The following is a 23523-nucleotide window of genomic DNA, read 5'->3' as shown; positions in this document are numbered from 1 at the left end:
TGAGAGGGGGAGAACGCCCCCCTCCCCTCCTGATAGTAACAGTCCCTGGAGTCTCATCTTCCTCTTAGTTGGTGACCGCCATATGTGGGGTGGGGTGGGGCGGGTGTATTGGGATAAATATAACAGTCGGTGGAGTCTCATCTCCTCTTGTTTGGTGACTGCTATATGGGGAGGTGGGGGTGGGGCGGGTGTATTGGGATAAATATAACAGTCCATGGAGTCTCATCTTCCTGTAGTTGGTGACTGCTATATGGGGAGGTGGGGGTGGGGCGGGTGTATTGGGATAAATATAACAGTCGGTGGAGTCTCCTCTTCCTCTTGTTTGGTGACTGCTATATGGGGAGGTGGGGGTGGGGCGGGTGTATTGGGATAAATATAACAGTCGGTGGAGTCTCATCTTCCTCTTAGTTGGTGACTGCTATATGGGGAGGTGGGGGTGGGGCGGGTGTATTGGGATAAATATAACAGTCGGTGGAGGTCTCCTCTTCCTCTTGTTTGGTGACTGCTATATGGGGAGGTGGGGGTGGGGCGGGTGTATTGGGATAAATATAACAGTCGGTGGAGTCTCATCTTCCTCTTAGTTGGTGACTGCTATATGGGAGGTGGGGGTGGGGCGGGTGTATTGGGATAAATATAACAGTCGGTGGAGTCTCATCTTCCTCTTAGTTGGTGACCGCTATATGGGGAGGTGGGGGTGGGGCGGGTGTATTGGGATAAATATAACAGTCCATGGAGTCTCATCTTCCTCTTAGTTGGTGACCGCTATATGGGGAGGTGGGGGTGGGGGTGGGGCGGTTGTTTGGGGTATAACAGTCCGTGGAGTCTCCTCTTCCTCTTCGTGGTGACTGCTATATGGGGAGGTGGGGGTGGGGCGGGTGTTTTGGGATAAATATAACAGTCGGTGGAGTCTCATCTTCCTCTTAGTTGGTGACCGCTATATGGGGAGGTGGGGGTGGGGCGGGTGTATTGGGATAAATATAACAGTCGGTGGAGTCTCATCTTCCTCTTAGTTGGTGACCGCTATATGGGGAGGTGGGGGTGGGGCGGGTGTTTTGGGATAAATATAACAGTCGGTGGAGTCTCATCTTCCTCTTAGTTGGTGACCGCTATATGTGGGGGTGGGGTGGGGCGGGTGTATTGGGATAAATATAACAGTCCGTGGAGTCTCATCTTCCTCTTAGTTGGTGACCGCTATATGGGGAGGTGGGGGTGGGGCGGGTGTATTGGGATAAATATAACAGTCGGTGGAGTCTCATCTTCCTCTTAGTTGGTGACTGCTATATGGGGAGGTGGGGGTGGGGCGGGTGTATTGGGATAAATATAACAGTCGGTGGAGTCTCATCTTCCTCTTCGTTGGTGACCGCTATATGTGGGGGTGGGGCGGGTGTATTGGGATAAATATAACAGTCGGTAGAGTCTCATCTTCCTCTTCGTTGGTGACTGCTATATGTGGGGGTGGGGTGGGTGTATTGGGATAAATATAACAGTCCGTGGAGTCTCATCTTCCTCTTGTTTGGTGACCGCTATATGTGGGGGTGGGGTGGGGCGGGTGTATTGGGATAAATATAACAGTCGGTGGAGTCTCATCTTCCTCTTCGTTGGTGACTGCTATATGTGGGGGTGGGGTGGGGCGGGTGTATTGGGATAAATATAACAGTCGGTGGAGTCTCATCTTCCTCTTAGTTGGTGACCGCTATATGGGGAGGTGGGGGTGGGGTGGGGTGGGGCGGTTGGTTTGGGGTATAACAGTCGGTGGAGTCTCCTCTTCCTCTTCGTTGGTGACTGCTACATGGGGAGGTGGGGGTGGGGCGGGTGTTTTGGGATAAATATAACAGTCCGTGGAGTCTCCTCTTCCTCTTGTTTGGTGACAGCTGGACACGTATTGGGCAGCGATAGTATTAGATGAGTAGGGGGGTTGTCATGGCTGAGCAGTAACCCCCCCCCCCCCCTGTCACTGTACCGCGCTATAGACACTGCTATGACTGATACTGAAGAGCTGCCGTACTGGCACCGATAGCTCCTCACCGCGGGCACAGAACGGGAAAGCGGAATTCATTGCACTCTCGGCTTTCTAGCAGTCACCACATGTGCCCAATACACCCGCCTCCACCTCCCCATATAGCGGTCACCACATGTGCCCAATACACCCGCCTCCACCTCCCCATATAGCGGTCACCACATGTGCCCAATACACCCGCCTCCACCTCCCCATATAGCGGTCACCACATGTGCCCAATACACCCGCCTCCACCTCCCCATATAGCGGTCACCACATGTGCCCAATACACCCGCCTCCACCTCCCCATATAGCGGTCACCACATGTGCCCAATACACCCGCCTCCACCTCCCCATATAGCGGTCACCACATGTGCCCAATACACCCGCCTCCACCTCCCCATATAGCGGTCACCACATGTGCCCAATACACCCGCCTCCACCTCCCCATATAGCGGTCACCACATGTGCCCAATACACCCGCCTCCACCTCCCCATATAGCGGTCACCACATGTGCCCAATACACCCGCCTCCACCTCCCCATATAGCGGTCACCACATGTGCCCAATACACCCGCCTCCACCTCCCCATATAGCGGTCACCACATGTGCCCAATACACCCGCCTCCACCTCCCCATATAGCGGTCACCACATGTGCCCAATACACCCGCCTCCACCTCCCCATATAGCGGTCACCACATGTGCCCAATACACCCGCCTCCACCTCCCCATATAGCGGTCACCACATGTGCCCAATACACCCGCCTCCACCTCCCCATATAGCGGTCACCACATGTGCCCAATACACCCGCCTCCACCTCCCCATATAGCGGTCACCACATGTGCCCAATACACCCGCCTCCACCTCCCCATATAGCGGTCACCACATGTGCCCAATACACCCGCCTCCACCTCCCCATATAGCGGTCACCACATGTGCCCAATACACCCGCCTCCACCTCCCCATATAGCGGTCACCACATGTGCCCAATACACCCGCCTCCACCTCCCCATATAGCGGTCACCACATGTGCCCAATACACCCGCCTCCACCTCCCCATATAGCGGTCACCACATGTGCCCAATACACCCGCCTCCACCTCCCCATATAGCGGTCACCACATGTGCCCAATACACCCGCCTCCACCTCCCCATATAGCGGTCACCACATGTGCCCAATACACCCGCCTCCACCTCCCCATATAGCGGTCACCACATGTGCCCAATACACCCGCCTCCACCTCCCCATATAGCGGTCACCACATGTGCCCAATACACCCGCCTCCACCTCCCCATATAGCGGTCACCACATGTGCCCAATACACCCGCCTCCACCTCCCCATATAGCGGTCACCACATGTGCCCAATACACCCGCCTCCACCTCCCCATATAGCGGTCACCACATGTGCCCAATACACCCGCCTCCACCTCCCCATATAGCGGTCACCACATGTGCCCAATACACCCGCCTCCACCTCCCCATATAGCGGTCACCACATGTGCCCCAGGAGGGGAGAGGTCCACTTTAAGGACTAAAACTGTCATGTGTCACTTTATGTGGCAATAATTTTGAGACGCTTTAACTTACACAAGTGATTGAGATTTTATTTTTTGTGACGTATTATACTTCATGTTACGCTGTGTTCACACCTGCGTTCTCCTGTCCGTTTTGTGGTTTCCGTCTTCTGCATGCCAGAAGACGGAAACCACAGACCGGGTCCGGCCATGCGCGGCGGTGACGTTTTAGGCTCTCCGCCGCGAAACCGGATTTTTTTATCCGGACACAGAGTACTGCATGTCCGACTCTGTGTCCGGATTATAAAACTCGGTTTCGCGGCGGAGAGCATAAAACGCTCACCGCCGCTCACGGCCGGACATCTCTCTCACCCATTCAAATGAAAGACTCCGGCAGGTTTCCGTCTCCTGCTCTGTTTTAGGCAGGAAACGGAAACCTGCAGTACGGAGACCTGGGCGCAGATGTGAACGAGCCCTAAGTGGTAAACACTGATCAAAATTTTTATATTTATGTATAAGAAAAAAAAAATTGAAAATTTGGAGAGAAAAAAAATCGCAATTTTCAAAATGTGAAATTCTCTGCTTTTCGAACAGTCATATCCCTCAAATCCATGAATGACTGGATCTCTGCTAGATATCGCCATCATCTTTTGTCAGGTGTAGTCAAGTGTAAGGCTGTGTTCACATGGAGTAACGCGCCGCTCATGCTGATACATAAACACATGTCAGAGTGAGCGCAGTAAAACAGAATCCCATTGACTACAAAGGGTTCGGTCTTATGCGCGCTACCCAAGAACTGAACTGGGAGGGGGTTTTTTACCTATTGCTTTCAATGTGACACACGTGTGTATATATATATATATATGTACTGTATACAGTGGTGACCCCATTAGAGGTGCGGCGCTGACTGTATATACAGTATATATATGTATACACAGTGGTGGCCATAATATAACCTCAGGTGTTTGCAGTCATATGCAGGCTGACCCAATGGATGGAATTGCCTGAAAATGTGTGTGTGCTAATTAAGGCATGGGGAAAGGGACAGCATGAAAAAAACTAACCCTAAAAATCATCACCAACTGCTTCCTCGTGACAATGACACCCGCATGACATTGGCATTAATGTTTTTACCTGAATGGAACGGTCAACACACAGAAGTGTCACACATGGGCCACAGAAAACCCACGTGTGCTGGAGGGGGCTCCGCTGCATTCACCCAAGGTGACTGTTTGGTGCGGGTTCACCTCAGCGTTCATGATCGGACCGTTCTATTTCGAAGCTTTGGGCCCATCTGGGGTTGCCACCTGTTCTGTCACAGCAGCGAGGGAGCGGACAATGCTGGAATCAGTGGTGGTTCCCCAACAGTGGTGGCAGTGTCTGCAGACGATCCCCTTCATGCAGGATGAGCCCCCTCCTCACATCACAGTGTCTGCAGACGATCCCCTTCATGCAGGATGAGCCCCCTCCTCACATCACAGTGTCTACAGACGAGCCCCTTCATGCAGGATGAGCCCCCTCCTCACATCACAGTGTCTGCAGACGATCCCCTTCATGCAGGATGAGCCCCCTCCTCACATCACAGTGTCTGCAGACGATCCCCTTCATGCAGGATGAGCCCCCTCCTCACATCACAGTGTCTGCAGACGATCCCCTTCATGCAGGATGAGCCCCCTCCTCACATCACAGTGTCTACAGACGATCCCCTTCATGCAGGATGAGCCCCCTCCTCACATCACAGTGTCTGCAGACGATCCCCTTCATGCAGGATGAGCCCCCTCCTCACATCACAGTCTCTGCAGACGATCCCCTTCATGCAGGATGAGCCCCCTCCTCACATCACAGTGTCTGCAGACGAGCCCCTTCATGCAGGATGAGCCCCCTCCTCACATCACAGTGTCTGCAGACGATCCCCTTCATGCAGGATGAGCCCCCTCCTCACATCACAGTGTCTGCAGACGATCCCCTTCATGCAGGATGAGCCCCCTCCTCACATCACAGTGTCTGCAGACGATCCCCTTCATGCAGGATGAGCCCCCTCCTCACATCACAGTGTCTGCAGACGATCCCCTTCATGCAGGATGAGCCCCCTCCTCACATCACAGTGTCTGCAGACGATCCCCTTCATGCAGGATGAGCCCCCTCCTCACATCACAGTGTCTGCAGACGATCCCCTTCATGCAGGATGAGCCCCCTCCTCACATCACAGTGTCTGCAGACGATCCCCTTCATGCAGGATGAGCCCCCTCCTCACATCACAGTGTCTGCAGACGATCCCCTTCATGCAGGATGAGCCCCCTCCTCACATCACAGTGTCTGCAGACGATCCCCTTCATGCAGGATGAGCCCCCTCCTCACATCACAGTGTCTGCAGACGATCGCCTTCATGCAGGATGAGCCCCCTCCTCACATCACAGTGTCTGCAGACGATCCCCTTCATGCAGGATGAGCCCCCTCCTCACATCACAGTGTCTGCAGACGATCCCCTTCATGCAGGATGAGCCCCCTCCTCACATCACAGTGTCTGCAGACGATCCCCTTCATGCAGGATGAGCCCCCTCCTCACATCACAGTGTCTGCAGACGAGCCCCTTCATGCAGGATGAGCCCCCTCCTCACATCACAGTGTCTACAGACGATCCCCTTCATGCAGGATGAGCCCCCTCCTCACATCACAGTGTCTGCAGACGATCCCCTTCATGCAGGATGAGCCCCCTCCTCACATCACAGTGTCTGCAGACGATCCCCTTCATGCAGGATGAGCCCCCTCCTCACATCACAGTGTCTGCAGACGAGCCCCTTCATGCAGGATGAGCCCCCTCCTCACATCACAGTGTCTGCAGACGATCCCCTTCATGCAGGATGAGCCCCCTCCTCACATCACAGTGTCTGCAGACGATCCCCTTCATGCAGGATGAGCCCCCTCCTCACATCACAGTGTCTGCAGACGATCCCCTTCATGCAGGATGAGCCCCCTCCTCACATCACAGTGTCTGCAGACGATCCCCTTCATGCAGGATGAGCCCCCTCCTCACATCACAGTGTCTACAGACGATCCCCTTCATGCAGGATGAGCCCCCTCCTCACATCACAGTGTCTGCAGACGATCCCCTTCATGCAGGATGAGCCCCCTCCTCACATCACAGTGTCTGCAGACGAGCCCCTTCATGCAGGATGAGCCCCCTCCTCACATCACAGTGTCTGCAGACGATCCCCTTCATGCAGGATGAGCCCCCTCCTCACATCACAGTGTCTGCAGACGATCCCCTTCATGCAGGATGAGCCCCCTCCTCACATCACAGTGTCTGCAGACGATCGCCTTCATGCAGGATGAGCCCCCTCCTCACATCACAGTGTCTGCAGACGATCCCCTTCATGCAGGATGAGCCCCCTCCTCACATCACAGTGTCTACAGACGATCCCCTTCATGCAGGATGAGCCCCCTCCTCACATCACAGTGTCTGCAGACGAGCCCCTTCATGCAGGATGAGCCCCCTCCTCACATCACAGTGTCTACAGACGATCCCCTTCATGCAGGATGAGCCCCCTCCTCACATCACAGTGTCTGCAGACGATCCCCTTCCTCACATCACAGTGTCTGCAGACGATCCCCTTCATGCAGGATGAGCCCCCTCCTCACATCACAGTGTCTGCAGACGAGCCCCTTCATGCAGGATGAGCCCCCTCCTCACATCACAGTGTCTGCAGACGATCCCCTTCATGCAGGATGAGCCCCCTCCTCACATCACAGTGTCTGCAGACGATCCCCTTCATGCAGGATGAGCCCCCTCCTCACATCACAGTGTCTGCAGACGAGCCCCTTCATGCAGGATGAGCCCCCTCCTCACATCACAGTGTCTGCAGACGATCCCCTTCATGCAGGATGAGCCCCCTCCTCACATCACAGTGTCTGCAGACGATCCCCTTCATGCAGGATGAGCCCCCTCCTCACATCACAGTGTCTACAGACGATCCCCTTCATGCAGGATGAGCCCCCTCCTCACATCACAGTGTCTGCAGACGATCCCCTTCATGCAGGATGAGCCCCCTCCTCACATCACAGTGTCTACAGACGATCCCCTTCATGCAGGATGAGCCCCCTCCTCACATCACAGTGTCTGCAGACGATCCCCTTCATGCAGGATGAGCCCCCTCCTCACATCACAGTGTCTGCAGACGAGCCCCTTCATGCAGGATGAGCCCCCTCCTCACATCACAGTGTCTGCAGACGATCCCCTTCATGCAGGATGAGCCCCCTCCTCACATCACAGTGTCTGCAGACGATCCCCTTCATGCAGGATGAGCCCCCTCCTCACATCACAGTGTCTACAGACGATCCCCTTCATGCAGGATGAGCCCCCTCCTCACATCACAGTGTCTGCAGACGATCCCCTTCATGCAGGATGAGCCCCCTCCTCACATCACAGTGTCTGCAGACGATCGCCTTCATGCAGGATGAGCCCCCTCCTCACATCACAGTGTCTGCAGACGATCCCCTTCATGCAGGATGAGCCCCCTCCTCACATCACAGTGTCTACAGACGATCCCCTTCATGCAGGATGAGCCCCCTCCTCACATCACAGTGTCTGCAGACGAGCCCCTTCATGCAGGATGAGCCCCCTCCTCACATCACAGTGTCTACAGACGATCCCCTTCATGCAGGATGAGCCCCCTCCTCACATCACAGTGTCTGCAGACGATCCCCTTCCTCACATCACAGTGTCTGCAGACGATCCCCTTCATGCAGGATGAGCCCCCTCCTCACATCACAGTGTCTGCAGACGATCCCCTTCATGCAGGATGAGCCCCCTCCTCACATCACAGTGTCTGCAGACGAGCCCCTTCATGCAGGATGAGCCCCCTCCTCACATCACACATCCTATGAACGCTCTTCCTGCACGTTTTCCCGATGACAGGATTGTGAGCCGCTCATTCCCTACAGCGTGGCCACCGCGCTCTCCGGATCTCACGCCTTGTGATTTCTGGTTGTGGGGACACTTGAAGGAGTGCGTTTATCGGGGGAATGTCGAAACCCTGCCTGACCTCAAAGACCGCAGCACGTTGGAAGTGCGCAGCATCTCACCAGAGACGTTACACGCAAGCGTCCAGCACGTTCTGCATAGGAGGACCATGCTCACCATGCATGATGGCGGTCACATTGAACAGTCATACTAGTCGCTGGTCCAAATGGGACATCCTCAAGTATCGACAGACGGGTTTTGCGCCGCGCGCTCACTGTACAGCGCCACATTATCCCCTGGTGGGGAGTTTTTGTAATTAATTTTTTTTCATGCTGTCCGTTTCCCCATGCCTTGATTAGCGCACATACTAATTTTCAGGCAATTCCATGCATTGGGTCAGCGTGCACACGACTCCAAACACCTGAGGTTATTTTATGGCCACCCTGTGTATATATATATATACTCCTGCTCATCTCAGGTATTGTATACTTACTTCACTTGCTGATCTGCGACACCTCAGGTACTGGAGATGGATTTCGGTTGCTGATCTCCCAGTCCTCCAGGCTCTCCTGTATAATTCCATGCTCACTAGCTGACTGTCATACATTATACCTGCAGGGTTGGGTCTTATTGGTCGGATAGCTGGTGCTTTCTGGATGTCTTTTACGTCTCACTCTCCCCCTTCTAATGTTATATGTTTTTATGCATTAGGAAATAACATTTCTTATACTTTTTAAAGAGTTTTTTCAGATCAATTTCTTCTCCTTCTTCACTAACTCTTCTTCTTCCTGCACACATAGAAGTCCTACAAACCTCCTCAGTAGTCCCCGTGTTCCTTCCCCCCACCCCGTTACCTGCTCTCTCTGGAACGTCGGCTCAGTGTGTAACAAACTAGAATATATTAATGACTTATTCCTTAGTAAATCTCTCGGCCTGCTCGCCCTTACTGAGCCCTGGATCCAGCAGTCAGATACGGCCTCCCCTGCTGCTCTGTCTCATGGCCGCCTACACTTCTCACACTTCTAGGCCTGACAACAGGCAGGGTGGTGGGGTGGGCTTACTTCTGTCACCACAGTGTATATTACAGGTTATTCCTCCGGTCCCCTCACTCACATTCCCCTCATTTGCATCCAGTCTCTTCCGCCCACTCTCCTTACGTGTAGCCATGATAGCTGTCTGTCTATATCTATCACACGCTGTCTGTCTATATCTATCACACGCTGCCTGTCTATATCTATCACACGCTCTCTGTCTATATCTATCACACGCTGTCTGTCTATATCTATCACACGCTGTCTGTCTATATCTATCACATACTGCCTGTCTATATATATCGCACGCTGCCTGTCTATATCTATCACACGCTGTCTATATCTATCGCACGCTGTCTGTCTATATCTATCACATGCTGCCTGTCTATATCTATCACACGCTCTCTGTCTATATCTATCACACGCTGTCTGTCTATATCTATCGCACGCTGTCTATATCTATCGCACACTGCCTGTCTGTATATATCACACGCTGCCTGTCTATATCTATCACACGCTGTCTGTCTATATCTATCACATACTGCCTGTCTATATCCATCGCACGCTGCCTGTCTATATCTATCGCACGCTGTCTATATCTATCGCACACTGCCTGTCTGTATATATCACACGCTGCCTGTCTATATCTATCACACGCTGTCTGTCTATATCTATCACATACTGCCTGTCTATATCCATCGCACGCTGCCTGTCTGTATATATCACACGCTGCCTGTCTATATCCATCGCACGCTGCCTGTCTATATCCATCGCACGCTGCCTGTCTATATCTATCACACGCTGTCTATATCTATCACACGCTGTCTGTCTATATCTATCACATACTGCCTGTCTATATCTATCACACGCTGTCTGTCTATATCTATCACACGCTGTCTGTCTATATCTATCACATACTGCCTATCTATATCTATCACACGCTGCCTGTCTATATCTATCGCACACTGCCTGTCTATATCTATCACACGCTGTCTATATCTATCACACGCTGTCTATATCTATCGCACACTGCCTGTCTATATCCATCGCACGCTGCCTGTCTATATCTATCACACGCTGTCTGTCTATATCTATCACATACTGCCTGTCTATATCCATCGCACGCTGCCTGTCTATATCTATCACACGCTGTCTATATCTATCACACGCTGTCTGTCTATATCTATCACATACTGCCTGTCTATATCTATCACATACTGCCTGTCTATATCTATCACACGCTGTCTGTCTATATCTATCACACGCTGCCTGTCTATATCTATCACACGCTGCCTGTCTATATCTATCACACGCTGTCTGTCTATATCTATCATATACTGCCTGTCTATATCCATCGCACGCTGCCTGTCTATATCTATCACACGCTGCCTGTCTATATCTATCAAACGCTCTCTGTATATATCACACGCTGTCTGTCTATATCTATCACACGCTGCCTGTCTATATCTATCACATGCTGCCTGTCTATATCCATCGCACGCTGCCTGTCTATATCACACACTGCCTGTCTATATCCATCGCACGCTGCCTGTCTGTATATATCACACGCTGCCTGTCTATATCTATCACACGCTGTCTATATCTATCACACGCTGTCTATATCTATCACACGCTGTCTGTCTATATCTATCACATACTGCCTATCTATATCTATCACACGCTGCCTGTCTATATCACACACTGCCTGTCTATATCCATCGCACGCTGCCTGTCTGTATATATCGCACGCTGCCTGTCTATATCTATCACACGCTGTCTATATCTATCACACGCTGTCTATATCTATCACACGCTGTCTGTCTATATCTATCACATACTGCCTATCTATATCTATCACACGCTGCCTGTCTATATCTATCGCACACTGCCTGTCTATATCTATCACACGCTGTCTATATCTATCACACGCTGTCTATATCTATCGCACACTGCCTGTCTATATCCATCGCACGCTGCCTGTCTGTATATATCACACGCTGCCTGTCTATATCTATCACACGCTGTCTGTCTATATCTATCACATACTGCCTGTCTATATCCATCGCACGCTGCCTGTCTATATCTATCACACGCTGTCTATATCTATCACACGCTGTCTGTCTATATCTATCACATACTGCCTGTCTATATCTATCACATACTGCCTGTCTATATCTATCACACGCTGTCTGTCTATATCTATCACATACTGCCTGTCTATATCTATCACACGCTGTCTGTCTATATCTATCACACGCTGCCTGTCTATATCTATCACATACTGCCTGTCTATATCCATCGCACGCTGCCTGTCTATATCCATCGCACGCTGCCTGTCTATATCTATCACACGCTGTCTATATCTATCACACGCTGTCTGTCTATATCTATCACATACTGCCTGTCTATATCTATCACACGCTGTCTGTCTATATCTATCACACGCTGTCTGTCTATATCTATCACATACTGCCTATCTATATCTATCACACGCTGCCTGTCTATATCTATCGCACACTGCCTGTCTATATCTATCACACGCTGCCTGTCTATATCTATCACATGCTGCCTGTCTATATCTATCACACGCTCTCTGTCTATATGTATCACACGCTGTCTATATCTATCGCACGCTCTCTGTCTAGATCTATCACACGCTCTCTGTCTATATCTATCACACGCTGTCTGTCTATATCTATCGCACACTGCCTGTCTATATCCATCGCACGCTACCTGTCTGTATATATCACACGCTGCCTGTCTGTATCTATCACACGCTGTCTGTCTATATCTATCACATACTGCCTGTCTATATCCATCGCACGCTGCCTGTCTATATCTATCACACACTGTCTATATCTATCACACGCTGTCTGTCTATATCTATCACATACTGCCTGTCTATATCTATCACACGCTGTCTGTCTATATCTATCACACGCTGTCTGTCTATATCTATCACACGCTGTCTGTCTATATCTATCACACGCTGTCTGTCTATATCTATCACACGCTGTCTGTCTATATCTATCACATACTGCCTATCTATATCTATCACACGCTGCCTGTCTATATCTATCGCACACTGCCTGTCTATATCTATCACACGCTGTCTATATCTATCACACGCTGTCTATATCTATCGCACACTGCCTGTCTATATCCATCGCACGCTGTCTGTCTATATCTATCACACGCTGTATATATCTATCACATGCTGCCTGTCTATATCTATCAAACGCTCTCTGTCTATATCTATCACATGCTGCCTGTCTATATCCATCGCACGCTGCCTGTCTATATCACACACTGCCTGTCTATATCACACACTGCCTGTCTATATCCATCGCACGCTGCCTGTCTGTATATATCACACGCTGCCTGTCTATATCTATCACACGCTGTCTGTCTATATCTATCACATACTGCCTGTCTATATCCATCGCACGCTGCCTGTCTATATCTATCACACGCTGTCTATATCTATCACACGCTGCCTGTCTATATCACACACTGCCTGTCTATATCACACACTGCCTGTCTATATCACACACTGCCTGTCTATATCCATCGCACGCTACCTGTCTGTATATATCACACGCTGCCTGTCTATATCTATCACACGCTGTCTGTCTATATCTATCACATACTGCCTGTCTATATCTATCACACGCTGTCTATATCTATCACACGCTGTCTATATCTATCACACGCTGTGTATGTCTATCACACGCTGTCTGTCTATCACACGCTGTCTGTCTATATCTATCACACGCTGCCTGTCTATATCTATCACACGCTGTCTGTCTATATCTATCACATACTGCCTGTCTATATCTATCACACGCTGCCTGTCTATATCTATCACACGCTGTCTGTCTATATCTATCACATACTGCCTGTCTATATCCATCGCACGCTGCCTGTCTATATCTATCACACGCTGTCTATATCTATCACACGCTGTCTATATCTATCACATACTGCCTGTCTATATCTATCACATACTGTCTGTCTATATCTATCAAACGCTGTCTGTCTATATCTATCACATACTGCCTGTCTATATCCATCGCACGCTGCCTGTCTATATCCATCGCACGCTGCCTGTCTATATCACACACTGTCTATATCTATCGCACGCTGCCTGTCTATATCCATCGCACGCTGTCTGTCTATATCTATCACACGCTGTCTGTCTATATCCATCGCACGCTCTCTGTCTATATGTATCACACGCTGCCTGTCTATATCTATCGCACGCTGTCTGTCTATATCTATCACATACTGCCTGTCTATATCCATCGCACGCTGCCTGTCTATATCTATCACACGCTGTCTATATCTATCACACGCTGTCTATATCTATCACATACTGCCTGTCTATATCTATCACATACTGTCTGTCTATATCTATCACACGCTGTCTGTCTATATCTATCACATACTGCCTGTCTATATCCATCGCACGCTGCCTGTCTATATCCATCGCACGCTGCCTGTCTATATCACACACTGTCTATATCTATCGCACGCTGCCTGTCTATATCCATCGCACGCTGTCTGTCTATATCTATCACACGCTGTCTGTCTATATCCATCGCACGCTCTCTGTCTATATGTATCACACGCTGCCTGTCTATATCTATCGCACGCTGTCTGTCTATATCTATCACATACTGCCTGTCTATATCCATCGCACGCTGCCTGTCTATATCTATCACACGCTGTCTATATCTATCACACGCTGTCTATATCTATCACATACTGCCTGTCTATATCTATCACATACTGTCTGTCTATATCTATCACACGCTGTCTGTCTATATCTATCACATACTGCCTGTCTATATCCATCGCACGCTGCCTGTCTATATCCATCGCACGCTGCCTGTCTATATCACACACTGTCTATATCTATCGCACGCTGCCTGTCTATATCCATCGCACGCTGTCTGTCTATATCTATCACACGCTGTCTGTCTATATCCATCGCACGCTCTCTGTCTATATGTATCACACGCTGCCTGTCTATATCTATCGCACGCTGTCTGTCTATATCTATCACACGCTGTCTGTCTATATCCATCGCACGCTCTCTGTCTATATGTATCACACGCTGCCTGTCTATATCTATCGCACGCTGTCTGTCTATATCTATCACACGCTGTCTGTCTATATCTATCACACGCTGTCTGTCTATATCTATCGCACGCTGTCTGTCTATATCTATCACACGCTGTCTGTCTATATCTATCACACGCTGTCTGTCTATATCTATCACATGCTGCCTGTCTATATCTATCACACGCTGTCTGTCTATATCCATCGCACGCTCTCTGTCTATATGTATCACACGCTGTCTGTCTATATGTATCACACGCTGCCTGTCTATATCTATCGCACGCTGTCTGTCTATATCTATCACACGCTGTCTGTCTATATCTATCACACGCTGTCTGTCTATATCTATCACACGCTGCCTGTCTATATCTATCGCACGCTGTCTGTCTATATCTATCACACGCTGCCTGTCTATATCCATCGCACGCTGCCTGTCTATATCCATCGCACGCTCTCTGTCTGTATATATCGCACGCTGCCTGTCTATATCACACACTGCCTGTCTATATCCATCGCACGCTGCCTGTCTGTATATATCGCACGCTGCCTGTCTGTATATATCACACACTGTCACACCACCGTGAGCTGAGGGCAGAACATAGAGTAGTCCGGGGCAGATGTCGCCCATAAGTCCTCTTTTCTTTCTGTCTGAACAGGTTCTATCCACTTGTATGGAATGGTCTGTATTACACTCCTGTACGTCCACCTGAGTAAAACGAATCATCCATTTGCACAAGGGTTGCTCCAAAAGGGGCCCAATGAGGCTCAGGTGCCCAAGGGCCACAAACCCTGGAGCCGGCCCTGGCGCAGCTCCACAGGGACACGGCACAAGGCCACCAAACCTGAACCACAGCAACCACCGCCCATAGGAAGACAGTCACATGATAGCGGTGACATCATCACAGGTCCTTCTCCTGAGCTCCGCCCCCTGTACTGGTCACATGATAGCGGTGACATCATCACAGGTCCTTCTCCTGAGCTCCGCCCCCTGTACTGGTCACATGATAGCGGTGACATCATCACAGGTCCTTCTCCTGAGCTCCGCCCCCTGTACTGGTCACATGATAGCGGTGACATCATCACAGGTCCTTCTCCTGAGCTCCGCCCCCTGTACTGGTCACATGATAGCGGTGACATCATCACAGGTCCTTCTCCTGAGCTCCGCCCCCTGTACTGGTCACATGATAGAGGTGACATCATCACAGGTCCTTCTCCTGAGCTCCGCCCCCTGTACTGGTCACATGATAGCGGTGACATCATCACAGGTCCTTCAGCTCTTGCAGGTCCTGCTCGGTGGTCAGTGCTGTTGTCTTGTTCTCTCTGTTATCAGCCATATATATATATATATATATATATATACTGTATATACAGCAGTGGCTGCTCTCTCTGTGTTATCAGCCATTACCCCAGGCTATATACTGTATATACAGCAGTGACTGCTCTCTCTGTTATCAGCCATTACCCCAGGCTATATATATACTGTATATACAGCAGTGGCTCGCTGGCTGCTCTCAGGACACGGTCACACCTGGGGGTTATGATAAATCTCCCCCTGTGACTGCAGTGTAAGGTAAGATTTATATCGGGGGGTTCTGGCGGTTTTTGGTGCTGTTTATTTTACTGTGAGCGGAGTCATGTGACCTGTGGTTAAGGGTTAAGTCTACAACCAAACAAAATATTCCCCTCCCCCTGTGATGACATCACATACCGGGCGCTATAGTTACCGAGTTGACGTCTGATCCCAGTGAGTATGGTGCCCTAATAATAAGGGGGTGTATACAGGATAATACGTGTCCTCCTCTAAGCTCCTCCTCCTGTGATGACATCACACACCCATATCATTACCCAGGTCCACATACACCACGTCTACTGCATCACCTATGTTCGGATACACCACGACCACTGCATTACTCATGTCCACATACACAACGTCTACTGCATCACCCATGTCCAGATACACCACGACCACTGCATCACCCATGTCCGGATACACCACATCCACTGCATCACCCATGTCCGAATACACCACGTCCACTGCATCGCCCATGTCCGGATACACCACGACCACTGCATCACCCATGTCCGGATACACCACGACCACTGCATCACCCATGTCCGGATACACCACGACCACTGCATCACCCATGTCCGGATACACCACGACCACTGCATCACCCATGTCCGGATACACCACGACCACTGCATTACCCATGTCCACATACACAACGTCTACTGCATCACCCATGTCCAGATACACCACGACCACTGCATCACCCATGTCCGGATACACCACATCCACTGTATTACCCATGTCCGAATACACCACGTCCACTGCATCACCCATGTCCGGATACACCACGACCACTGCATCACCCATGTCCGGATACACCACATCCACTGCATCACCCATGTCCGGATACACCACGACCACTGCATTACCCATGTCCGAATACACCACATCCACTGCATCACCCATGTCCGGATACACCACGTCCACTGCATCACCTATGTCCGGATACACCACGACCACTGCATCACCCATGTCCGGATACACCACGACCACTGCATCACCCATGTCCGGATACACCACGACCACTGCATTACCCATGTCCGAATACACCACATCCACTGCATCACCCATGTCCGGATACACCACGTCCACTGCATCACCCATGTCCGGATACACCACGACCACTGCATCACCCATGTCCGGATACACCACGACCACTGCATCACCCATGTCCGGATACACCACATCCACTGCATCACCCATGTCCAGATACACCACGACCACTGCATCACCCATGTCCGGATACACCACATCCACTGCATTACCCATGTCCGGATACACCACGACCACTGCATTACCCATGTCCGAATACACCACATCCACTGCATCACCCATGTCCGAATACACCACATCCACTGCATCACCCATGTCCGGATACACCACGTCCACTGCATCACCCATGTCCGGATACACCACATCCACTGCATCACCCATGTCCAGATACACCACGACCACTGCATCACCCATGTCCGGATACACCACGACCACTGCATCACCCATGTCCACATACACAACATCCACTGCATTATCCATGTCCAGATACACCATGACCACTGCATCATCCATGTCCAGATACACCACGTCCACTGCATCACCCATGTCCGAATACACCACGTCCACTGCATCACCCATGTCCGAATACACCACGTCTACTGCATTACCCATGTCCAGATACACAACATTTACTGCATTACCCATGTCCAGGTACACCACGTCTACTGCATCACCCATGTCCAGATACACCACGTCCACTGCATTACCCATGTCCAGATACACCACGTCCACTGCATCACCCATGTCCGAATACACCACGTCCACTGCATCACCCATGTCCGAATACACCACGTCTACTGCATTACCCATGTCCAGATACACAACATTTACTGCATTACCCATGTCCAGGTACACCACGTCTACTGCATTACCCATGTCCAGATACACCACGTCCACTGCATTACCCATGTCCAGATACACCACGTCCACTGCATCACCCATGTCCGGATACACCACGTCCACCGCATTACCCATGTCCACATACACCACGTCCACCACATTACCCATGTCCACATACACAACATTTACTGCATCACCCATGTCCGGATACACCACGTCCACTGCATCACCCATGTCCACATACACAACATTTACTGCATCACCCATGTCCGGATACACCACGTCCACCGCATTACCCATGTCCACATAGACCACGTCCAGCACATTACCCATGTCCACATACACAACATTTACTGCATCACCCATGTCCGGATACACCACGTCCACTGCATCACCCATGTCCAGATACACCACGTCCACCGCATTACCCATGTCCACATACACAACATTTACTGCATTGCCCATGTCCACATACACCACGTCCAGCGCATTACCCATGTCCACATACACAACATTTACTGCATCACCCATGTCCACATACACAACATTTACTGCATCACCCATGTCCGGATACACAACAACCACTGCATCACCCATGTCCGGATACACCACGTCCACTGCATTACCCATGTCCACATACACAACATTTACTGCATTGCCCATGTCCACATACACCACGTCCAGCGCATTACCCATGTCCACATACACAACATTTACTGCATCACCCATGTCCGGATACACAACAACCACTGCATCACCCATGTCCGGATACACCACGTCCACTGCATTACCCATGTCCGGATACACAACGATCACTGCATCACCCATGTCCATATACACCACGTCCAGTGCATCACCCATGTCCGGATACCCCACGTCCACTGCATCACCCATGTCCGGATACACCACGTCCACTGCATCACCCATGTCCGGATACACCACGTCCACTGCATCGCCCATGTCCAGTACTGACCTCCTCATAGAAGCTGATCACATTAGTTTGACGGGACCGATTCCTCCATGCTGATTGGGTGTTATTTACAGCGAGTATCTCCAGTTTGGCATCCCTTAGAAAGCCCTCGATTATCTTCCTCACCACAGAAGTCACTTACTGGCCTGTAGTTTCCAGGCTCACTACTACACCCCTTTTTTTGAAAATTGCCCCCACAATCCTGTGGAACAGACCCAGTCATTACTGAATCCATAATAATTAGATACACGGGTCTATCTATGACCATCTTTAATTCCCTCACAACTCGGGGGTGTATTCCATCTGGATCGGCGATTCCTCTATTTCACTTCCTCCTGGGTTGCGCGGGTGACAGTTAACCTTTTCCTTGCTGGGGATGTAGCTCTATGTCCTCCCAGGTTGGCACTTCTCTAGCTGAGGACGTGGCTACTACGTCCTTACCTCTAATGCCGATATCGCTGGACTCGTTTAGGCTATGGGGATAATTTGAGATACATTTTAAAGATGAGAATCTCATACCAAGGTCGTCATGTTAACCCTTACAGTGCCAAAGTAATTCACTGTTGAAAACGCTATTCAGCATCTCAATTCCCGACAGCATTTTTAACAGCTATTCGCTTCATACATGTAAGGGCTATTATGAAGAACTTGGTATCATTTAAAAGATGAGATTCCCATATTTTAAGTACATTTAAAATGATCTTCATACCCAAACAAGTCCTGAGATACAGGACTCTAAACTGCCCCCCCCCCCCCCCCCCCCCTAGTGTCTTGGGAAGCATCATGTGAACTGTAATAGGAAGGGGAGGAGGAGCAGCACAGAAGGGAGGAACCCTTGTCATCTCTGTGCATACCCTGTATGTGATCCCAGGAGGGGGTAGCAGGGGCTTCATTCCCTGTTATCCCCTCCCTGTCAAACAGAGAGCATACTATACTTTTGGTCTCTGATTGTCACATACAGGTATAATGTAATTCCCCCCTGAGCTTTACTAGTGGGGTATTCTTATGTAATACCCCCTGAACATATCCAGGAAGTTTATTGGCGCTGTCACCCAGACGTTTACCATTGTCCAGGTCGCAGCACCGAAAAAAGTCGCACCAAACACTTACACAACATATACACAAATTCATGGATAAAGTTTACATTTCACCCAGACCCGTCCTGTCCATACCTGAGCTTTCTACAGTAAAATACGTCTCTAGTGATGTCCGTTACACGCTAATATAATAGTAATAACGATTATCACTAGAGAGGACGGATAGATTGCTAAAATTATTATAGGGGGATGGAAAATAACATTTTTATGTAAAGTCCTATTTAATTTGCATGCACAAAATGGGATGGTGTATTTCTGTGATTTTGGCGTTTCTTTAACACCTACATGTGTGGTATGTACTGTGTATATATTGTGTGATATGTACAGTGTTGGCCAAAAGTATTGGCCCCCCTGCAGTCCTGTCAGATAATTCTCGGTGTCCCCCAGATAATGATTACACAGCACAAACTCTTATATAGTATATAAGTGACACAGGGTATATACAGTATAAGTATCGCCCCCTGCAGTCCTGTCAGATAATCCTCGGTGTCCCCAGATAATGATTACACAGCACAGACTCTTATATAGTATATAAGTGACACAGGGTATATACAGTATAAGTATCGCCCCCTGCAGTCCTGTCAGATAATCCTCGCTGTCTCCCAGATAATGATTACACAGCACAGACTCTTATATAGTATATAAGTGACACAGGGTATATACAGTATAAGTATCGCCCCCTGCAGTCCTGTCAGATAATCCTCGCTGTCCCCAGATAATGATTACACAGCACAGACTCTTATATAGTATATAAGTGACACAGGGTATATACAGTATAAGTATCGCCCCCTGCAGTCCTGTCAGATAATCCTCGCTGTCCCCAGATAATGATTACACAGCACAGACTCTTATATAGTATATAAGTGACACAGGGTATATACAGTATACGTATCGCCCCCTGCAGTCCTGTCAGCTAATCCTCGCTGTCCCCAGATAATGATTACACAGCACAGACTCTTACATAGTATATAAGTGACACAGGGTATATACAGTATAAGTATCGCCCCCTGCAGTCCTGTCAGATAATCCTCGCTGTCCCCAGATAATGATTACACAGCACAGACTCTTATATAGTATATAAGTGACACAGGGTATATACAGTATAAGTATCGCCCCCTGCAGTCCTGTCAGCTAATCCTCGCTGTCCCCAGATAATGATTACAAGCACAAACTCTTTGGTAATATCTTCAGTTATTTTATTTGCAATGAAAAAACTAAAGAAAATGTAAAAAAAGTCACATCATTGATCATTTTACACAAAACGTCAAAACTGGTGCGGACAGAAGTATTGGCGCCCTCAGCCTAATACTTGGTAGCACAACCTTTAGACACAATAACTGCGCACAACCGCTTCCGCTAACCAGCAATGAGTTTCTTACAAGGCTCTGCTGGAATCTTAGACCCTTCTTCTTTGGCAAACTGCTCGCGGTCCCCCCTGAGATGTGAAGGGGGCCTTCTCCAAACTGCCACCAAGAGATCTCGCCCCCTCCCCCACAGGTGTTCTATGGGATATATACACTCACCGGCCACTTTATTAGGTACACCTGTCCAACTGCTCGTTAACACTTAATTTCTAATCAGCCAATCACATGGCGGCAACTCAGTGCATTTAGGCATGTAGACACGGTCAAGACAATCTCCTGCAGTTCAAACCGAGCATCAGTATGGGGAAGAAAGGTGATTTGAGTGCCTTTGAACGTGGCATGGTTGGTGGTGCCAGAAGGGCTGGTCTGAGTATTTCAGAAACTGCTGATCTACTGGGATTTTCACGCACAACCATCTCTAGGGTTTACAGAGAATGGTCCGAAAAAGAAAAAACATCCAGTGAGCGGCAGTTCTGTGGGGGGCGGAAATGCGTTGTTGATGCCAGAGGTCAGAGGAGAATGGCCAGACTGGTTCCAGCTGATAGAAAGGCAATAGTGACTCAAATAGCCACCCGTTACACCCAAGGTAGCCAGAAGAGCATCTCTGAACGCCGCACAGTACGTCCAACTTTGAGGCTACAGATGGGCTACAGCAGCAGAAGACCACACCGGGGGCCACTCCTTTCAGCTAAGAACAGGAAACTGAGGCTACAATTTGCACAAGCTCATCGAAATTGGACAATTGAAGATTGGAAAAACGTTGCCTGGTCTGATGAGTCTCGATTTCTGCTGCGACATTCGGATGGTAGGGTCAGAATTTTTCGTCAACAACATGAAAGCATGGATCCATCCTGCCTTGTATCGGTAACGGTTCAGGCTGGTGGTGGTGGTGTCATGGTGTGGGGAATATTTTCTTGGCACTCTTTGGGCCCCTTGGTACCAATTGAGCATCGTTGCAACGCCAAAGCCTACCTGAGTATTGTTGCTGACCATGTCCATCCCTTTATGACCACAATGTACCCAACATCTGATGGCTACTTTCAGCAGGATAATGCAATGCCATGTCATAAAGCTGGAATCATCTCAGACTGGTTTCTTGAACATGACAATTAGTTCACTGTACTCCAATGGCCTCCACAGTCACCAGATCTCAATCCAATAGAGGAGCATCTTTGGGATGTGGTGGAACGGGAGATTCGCATCATGGATGTGCAGCCGACAAATCTGCGACTGCAACTGTGTGATGCCATCATGTCAATATGGAGCAAAATCTCTGAGGAATGCTTCCAGCACCTTGTTGTATCTATGCCACCAAGAATGGAGGCAGTTCTGAAGGCAAAAGGGGGTCAAACCTGTTACTAGCATGGTGTACCTAATAAAGTGGCCGGTGAGTGTATATGTGTGTGTATATATGCAGTTCTATGAAAAAGTTAGTGCCCCCCTATTAATCTTAAATCCTTGTTAGTTGTAAATATTTTGGTGTTTGCCATGTCAGTCTGATCTCTCTAATAACTGATGGACACAGTAATATCTCAGGATTGGAATGAGGTTTATTGTACTAACAGAGAATGTGCAATATGCATTACACCAAAATGTGACCGGTGCAGAAGTCTGAGCGCCCCAACAGAAAAGTGCCAGTAATATTTAGTAGCTCCTCCTTTTGCCTCTAGTCGCTTCCTGTAGCTGTTAATCAGTTCCTGGATCCTGGATGAAGGGATTTTGGACCATTGCTCTTTACAATGTAACGTAAGGCCAATGTAAGGCAGCCAATGTAACGACTGGCACAGACCGGAGCAATCGCTGTAGTGACCGGCACAGACCGGAGCAATCGCTGTAGTGACCGGCACAGACCGGAGGCCTGGCTGTAGTGACCGGCACAGACCGGAGGCCTGGCTGTAGTGACCGGCACAGACCGGAGGCCTCGCTGTAGTGACCGGCACAGACCGGAGGCCTCGCTGTAGTGACCGGCACAGACCGGAGGCCTGGCTGTAGTGACCGGCA

General features: G+C 49.7%; 1 long non-coding RNA gene across 1 annotated transcript in view; it reads left to right on the top strand.

Moving 5' to 3' along the window:
- Positions 1-15981: 15981 nt before the first annotated feature.
- Positions 15982-23523, top strand: part of LOC142188923 (uncharacterized) — a 31355-nt gene continuing 23813 nt past the window's right edge. The window contains exon 1 of the long non-coding RNA XR_012713182.1: positions 15982-16198. This is a non-coding gene — a long non-coding RNA (uncharacterized LOC142188923). The remainder of the gene's footprint in view (positions 16199-23523) is intronic.

The sequence above is a fragment of the Leptodactylus fuscus genome, unplaced genomic scaffold, assembly GCF_031893055.1.
Source record: "Leptodactylus fuscus isolate aLepFus1 unplaced genomic scaffold, aLepFus1.hap2 HAP2_SCAFFOLD_861, whole genome shotgun sequence".
NCBI lineage: Eukaryota > Metazoa > Chordata > Amphibia > Anura > Leptodactylidae > Leptodactylus > Leptodactylus fuscus.
Note: the sequence above shows the minus strand (reverse complement) of the source record. Positions and strands in the feature narration are given on the sequence as shown.